We start from the raw sequence: 7,390 nt of genomic DNA, 5'->3' as shown, positions 1-7,390 counted from the left end.
TTTTTTGGCTGCAAAAGATGACTCCGCCCATGGTCTTGATTCTTCCAGCTTCATCCCCTGCTCCACCCATCGTCCGCTTTTGGTCCCTCCCTGCAGACTCCTCCCACAGGATCCTGGTCCCTGCAAATTATTGACAATACATCCTCCAAGATTGGAATCCCAAGACAGAAACTGTGGGCGTGGAAACAAATCCCAATTCCACAGTTCCCGCCCGCTCCGGCGCTGGGTAAGGTGGTGGCAGATGGTGTCAAACCTCTGGGGAAGAAGCACTTGTGTTATAAAGATTTTGTCTTTCTGAGCTGAAGTCAAAACATGAGCGTTAAGTGGAAATCATTTTGGCGGTGGAAGGGCTGAGCACCGTGAGGTCTGCAGGAAGTGTGGCACCATCGATTTCTGGAACCAAGTACTGCTTCTGGCTAGTAGCTGGAGGGTGAACCATCTTGATTTCACCGGTTTCTACAGCTCGGTTTGCCATCCGAGGTCAGGGTTGTAACTTTAAAAATGTTTCTGGAAAAAAATCGCAAATTCACAGAGAATGAAACTATTTGCTCCCCTTTGGGCAGTATAGTTATTGGGTTTTTAGGTAAAGGAATACCTCAGAACACACCCCAAACAAACAGGGCTTTGTCAATTCCTGTTAGGAAGTTTTGTCTTGAATTTTCCCTTCCAACTGAGGAGGTGTTTAGGAGCAAACAAATAAAAACCCACTTCAAAAATCAACACACAGGGCTGGGGTTGTGGCTCAGTGATATAGAGCACTCTCCTAGCATGCATGAGGCACTGGGTTCGATCCTCAGCACCACATAAAAATAAAAAATAAAGATATTGTGTCCACCTAAAACTAAAAAATAATTTTTTAAAATCAACAAACCAAAGCTCTTGTAAGGTTTCCAAGGTTGCTCTTCCCAGTGACTGTCAGGAATCTTCCCATTTCATCTCTCACCTGAATCTTGTCACCAGGGACCATCTTGAAGTGATCTGTGGACAATACTGATCCCGACAGCCCGCTGGTCAATCAGGCCCAACAGTCTATGCAAATGCTGGGAGGCCCCGCTCCGAGAACAGGGAGCCCATTGTCCTGGGCATTTCAAAGCCCAAGCAGCTGCGCAGACTAGCCGCCTGGGGCCCGGGCTGCCGCGCTAATGTCATCATTGCAAAACGTCAGATTTTAACACCATACAATCGGAATCCAGGAGCAGCCTTCTCGGGAAGGTTTCTCTTTCCATGGCAATTTTAAAAGTCTGATGCTTCTGTGGGTGGGGTGAGGAGGGGAGGGCCCGGACTGCGCTGGGGAGTTCGCTAGTGACAGTCGGTGGGGAGCCAAAGTCTCCCCTTTCTGGTGGATTCACAAACCTTAAAGTCGTCCTTGGGGTTCTGAGTCTGTATGTCTGACTCATGGCCCCGAGATTTCGCGGTTTTGCCATTTTCTCTAGCCCTGGGGAAGGGGCCCGCGCTCCAAGTGAGGGAGAGGACAAAGGCAGGCGTGTTTTAACGAGGGCGCGGTGACAGCCTTCCAGGTTCTTATGAAGTTGAGCTCCAGTTAGTCAGTGATTACTAGGGCGGCCAGCGAGTTAAGCCAGCACCGCCACCGGCCCGCGACCTGCCAGTCCCCACGCAGCGTCCCCTGTAATGGCTTCTGCTCGCCGCCAGAGCCTGGTCCCTGGGCCCCCACCTTCGCGGGTGACCTCGTTTCTCTGGAGCCATTATGTGGGAAGGATGCGCTTGGTGTCCGCGGCGGCGGCCCCCGGGGCGGGGGCGGAGCTCGGGACCCGCCGGAGAGAGCGGGGCTCCCCGCATTTCTGGGGTCCCAGAGCCCCGGCGTGGGGCTCCGCCTGACCCGCCAGCAGGCGCTCTGCTCATTCCCGGGCTGCGGTCCGCGGTAGCGCCCAGCCGCGTCTGTGGGATGGAAAAGGTTCCCAGGAAAAGGAGGCGAACACGGAGAGCACCAGGCCGGTTCGTAGGGTGAGACTAGGGCTCTGTGGCCCCTGCGCTCTGAGGTCTCTCCTGAGGGCCAGAGGTCTTCCCTGAACCCGGATCCCTCTTTAGATGCCTTCCTATTTCTCCGCAAATGGAGTGGGTAGGATTTGGAGGATTTGGGTACGATTTTTGTTCACCAAGAGGAAAACTAAGAAATAAATGGACATGGTTGGTTTGGTTATGGGTGGGGGTGAAGTCAGAGGTCACTATCAATGGTCAACCAGGGCCTAGGGATGGGAGACTTTTCAACTGGACACCTCTGGAGAAACTGAAGAAGACTCTTTTTCCCCCGTGGAGAATTGCATGATGGGCACCTTGGACCTGTGGTGGCTCCTCTTGGTCCCTGCACCACTGTGGTGTGTGGGGCTGCACAAGCCCCCTGCCAGACCACCCACTGTGGAGGCCAGGGAAACCCAGAGGCAGACTTTGTCAGAGACCTTGACTGTGGGCAGGTGGGGCCTGGGCTGCTCGTCCTGTGGAGATGGAGGCTTTGCTGCTCTGAGTCACTGATGTAGCTCCAGGACTCCCACAGGAAGGCTCGTCAGGGTGTCAGAACGTGATTCCTGAAGGAAGCCTTCACTCTTACTGTAGTCCACACACACACACAGGGGACCTAGGACTGACCTCTCTGACAAACAGGCTACACAGTCACACACTCACTCTTCCATGGGCTCCCCCCAATGCACACACTCACCCTGAATCTCTAGCGGTGGGGGGGCTTGTGCATGCTGGGCACCTGACCCTGCCTGGGAGGAGGAACCTCAGAGCTGCAAGGAAGTCCAGCAGCTGCAGCAGGAAGAAGGATGTGTTTATTTCTAAACTTTAGTGTCCTAGTCCTTCCGCACTTTGGGAGCTGGGATCCTGCCCAGCACAGTGGAGTTGACTGTACTGTCACATTGTGACCAACTCCTGGTCCATGCTCTCTCTCAGCACCCCCCTTGGCTTCTCTAGTCTCTGGGCAGACCAGTGTTATCTGATGGGTACCTGCCAGCCACACTGGATTTTAGAGATATCGAATTAAAAAGAGCACACAAAGGGCTGGGGTGTGGCTCAGCGGTAGAGCACTCCCCTAGCACGTGCAGGGCCCTGGGTTCCATCTTCAGCACCACATAAAAATAAATAAATAAAATAAAGGTATTGTGTCCAACATACAACTAAAAAATAAATATTTTTTAAAAATTAAAGAAAAAAAACATACAAAATACCTCATTAATCATTTAAAATACGGGTTACAGATTGAAATGATCATACTTTGGATATATTGGGTTAAATAAAATGTATTAGTTAATTTCACCTCCTTTTTATCTATTTAAAATGTAGGTGTCTGGAGGTAAAATGGATGGCTCCCATTTGGGGCTGTGCTGTGTTTCCCCTGAGTTCCCCTAGCCTTCTCAGTGACCCTTTAGAAAGTGCACAGGAAAAGCCAAATCGGGGGCAGAGGTGGGGAGTAGGCAGGGTGTGACCTAGCCAGAGCCCAAGGCAGAGCCACCATATCAAAGTGACTTGTGCAGCACCTCTTACCTAAAAGTCTTTTTACACAAGAGAGTGCTTGTGGGGAGGGGAGCCTTGTGTTTCATTGCTTGATTCATGTCCTTTCCATGTCAATGTGAATTCTGTCCGATGACCACATCTCTCAGTCTGAGATCCTAAATGAATTCAAGTAACTTTTGAAAAAAATCTACAAAAAATGTTGGCCCATGGTGGGATGTAGGTACTACAGGTTACTGCTGCAGGTCCACGCAGTTCTACGACAACCCTGTTCGCTTTCCAATTTGGGGTCAGCATTTTGACACTTTTCTGCTTTAATTCTTCTATGCAAATGTGTCACCACCTCCACCTACCACCACTGTACCCACAAACAGAACCAAAGATTCAAGTGAGAAAACAAAAACTGCAAGCAAGAGTTTGCATCCAGGGAAATGTGTTGTCCTCCTTGCAGTGGGTTCCTTCTGGACTTTAATTCCTGTGACCAACTCAAAGCTTTCAAATGTGAAATCACGCTTGGATCACGGCGATGACAGAAAGCATGTTTGTAACCTTTTTATTTTAAAGACGGTATTTTAAAATAATGTGTGGTTTTGTTTTGTTTTGTTTTGTTTTTTGAGCTGAGGTTGTGGCCCAGTGGTAGAGCACTGGCCTCTGCACATGCAAGGCTCTGGGTTTGATCCTCAGCACCACATAAAAATAAAGGTATTCTGCCCAACTACAACTAAAAAATAATATAAAAAATATTTTTGTTCACCATTAGGAAAACATGGTCTTGAGACACAAGATTTCTTGAAATGAAGTTACAAAAATTAGAAGTTCTATTTTTCTTTTTGATGCCAGGTTTACTGTTTTGAATAAATTCGGTAGAAGTGCATCATGAACTCAGTGCGTGCTCACGGCTGTGGCATCTACGTGTATTGTCACTGTACTAACTGTGAGGGATGTATAATTAATACAGGAACAAGCAGCCCATATCTGAAGTGCAGCTCACTTGGCCAACAAACTGGAACTAGCTCAAAGATAATTCAGAATAAAATTACTTTTATTGTAAAAGAAACTGTCCTGTTGCTCATTATTTAACATCCACTTTTCTATTTTTTCTATTTTTGGATGAATCTTATTTAACTAAGGAAAAAATGTTGTAAAATAACCAAGAATGATCGGAGTTTTGTGGGTAAGCAAACTGAAATGGCTTAATTTGGGAATTCATTCTTTGAAAACTATCACTCTCTTTTGAGGCTTCTGTTCAACCAGTAAGGAACTGACAGGAACACTTTCGTCTTTGATCAAACTACCTGTTTTTTTTAAGGTTGCCAAGGAACTAGCAGAGTGAGGCAGGTGTCTTGCCGAAGAGCCTGAGCCCTGCGCCAGGCTGAGGGTCTCGGTGCACGGCTGTGGTGTGGCGAAGAGGGTGCTTGTCTTGTGATGACTCATGTTTGCTCTGACTGAAGTTAGCAAGTACCAGGAAAACCGCAGAAACGAGCAACTCTCCCACTTTTCCAGATCCATCCAGGAATGCAAGAATTAAACAGGGCAAGCAAGGGTAAACAGGAGAAGCCTGGGACCTGCACCCCGAGTGACCGTGGGCAGACGCCACAGACTGGAAATTCCAATTAACTAGCAGCTTGCGTGCCGCGTGGACCAGTGTGCTGCCGGCTTATGAAGGGCAGCAGCGCTCCTCGGCCCTCTGCTCTTCCTTTTCCCCTAAAGACTACAATGGCTACGAACTTTCAAATATTCACAGGCAAGATATTCCAGATAAATAATCTAAGATTAAGTAAATTAGGTCAACGTTCATACAGGGCCAGTGCAACATGCCCCTTGTGTGGAAATCATCTGGTGTCAGCTGCATTGATTGAAAAAGCACTACAGACCAGAAAAGAAGACTTATTACAAGATGTTGCAAAAGCAGATAAGAAAGCCATGAAGTCTTCTTGTAACTGAGGGGCCTTATCTAGATTTTAATATGGCGGTAAGCAAATTATAAATGTTTTTGCAAGTTAGATAACTTGTATGGGAAAACAGCTGTTCCCAGCGTTCCCATGATTCCGTGCCAGTCACGTAGTTCATGGTCCCCCACCACTGGTGAGTTCTCCTGCTCTTCCCCACAATACCCTGGGTGTGGGGCACAAAGCCCAGCAAAGGTCAGGGCGCCCACCTGGACTGTCCCCTCTTCCTAGAACAGGGAGGGCTCCGGGGACCGAACCCAGACGACGCTGTGGAGGGCTTCCTGGACAGGTTATTTTCTCGGCTCTGTCCCTGTAAGGTGGCTGAGAGGGGAGACCTGGGAAGGTGCGTCTGCAGGCTTTCCTGTGGGGCCGCTGGGCTTCAGGCTCTCCAGAGCTATTGGTCTTCACAAACTGGCCTCCGTGGGGATTTTATGGGAGAGATGATGATTTCTTTGTCTGATCTTTGCAGTTATGAGTCTCAGGAATCTCACTGAATTGTTTTCCAGTGACCATTTTAATTATTTATCATCACAAATATGGTTTAATAAGTGAATACTTTGCTGGAACTGACGGATGGCTCTAGTGAATGTGGTTCCAGAATGCACACTGACGAAGCTCCACCCTGAACTTGCCCCCCACCTCTTCTCCCTCGGGCCAGGCCGAATATCTAATAGGAAAGCACCACCTGGGGCGCGTGGCAGTTTACATGAACTGTAGCAGGGCAAAGTGAGGGGCACACTCGACCCTGGGGTGGGAGGCTCCCGACTGCTCTGCTGGGGAAGGAAGCGGGGTGCAGAGCGCTGTGCGGCCCCAGCATTGCGGAGCAGCAGCTGTGGGTGGATGTGAACTCTCAGAAACAGCTGCCACCACCAAAATAGAAAAGCAAGAGGAGCGTACGGCTGAGGTCTGGAATCATGAATTCTTACATTTTAAACACCACGCTGCACGTGAAAATGAGGGCTGAGAGCCGCTCAGCTCGCAGGCCCTTGTTCATGTCCTGGGGACACTTACCCTGCTGGGTCAGTGTTCCTGGCTTGGTGCACTCTGCAAACCCAGAGTTTCTGCTGTGGCCACTGGTGTCAGACGCCTGGTGATGGCACTGGTTTAGGGCAGGTGTGCCATCCGGGGACGTCCAGGGAAGGATGGGGAGGAGGATTGCTGCAGTCTTTAGCCCCTCCATACTCCATCCTCAGAAATTCCCAGGGGTACATCACCAGCTGACCTTGGAGCTGGGGTGATGGCAGAGCCTTCAGAGGACACGCCTGTGGCTGACCAGAGGTGACACACCATAGAGGGTTGGCTGGCCCTTTGCCTGTGACCTTTTGGATACTCCTAAGCTGTCTGGCCACTGCACACAGCACCCCAGGGTGCACTAGAGAAGCAGGTGCAGGGCTGGGCCCTACTCAGAGCCCTCCAGCTCCTCGGGTGGAAAAGCAAACCCGTGTCTTCCTGCTGTCCAGGAGAGGGGTGCATTTGAGAACCCACAGGGACACCAGGTGGACATGCACCTTTTCACTCTGAGTCCAGCTGCCACCCACAGACCATCCCTCCTCGTCTGAGCCAGGCCTAGGTTTCTGGCTTGTAAAATTTCTATCTCATGTCTACTCTTCTAAGGAGGCTGCTCTTCTAGGGACTAAAGAAAAGGGGAGGTCAAAGGTCACTCACAGATGTCCTGAAGATCTGTGCCTGGTTTTTTATTTCCAGTCTGAAAAAGTTAGCTGATGTCTTTACTGGGGTTTAGTCACAAGCAAACACAGCAACGTATACTCCTCCTGATCAGACGGAGGAGATCATAGAGTAAGAATTCAATTCAGTAGGTCTTTGTTGGAGATCATACTCACCGCACTTAGTGAAGAGCAACGTACAATGCTAAAAAGGAGAGTGGTCATGGTTCATGCTCTCAAGAAATTCCCAACCCTGTAGGGAAAAGAGCAAATATCAAAACAGTAGGCACCAGGCCGTGGGGGGGGGGGGCG

The sequence above is a fragment of the Marmota marmota genome, unplaced genomic scaffold (assembly GCF_001458135.2).
Source record: "Marmota marmota marmota unplaced genomic scaffold, marMar, whole genome shotgun sequence".
Lineage (NCBI taxonomy): Eukaryota > Metazoa > Chordata > Mammalia > Rodentia > Sciuridae > Marmota > Marmota marmota.
This window is presented reverse-complemented; position numbering follows the sequence as displayed.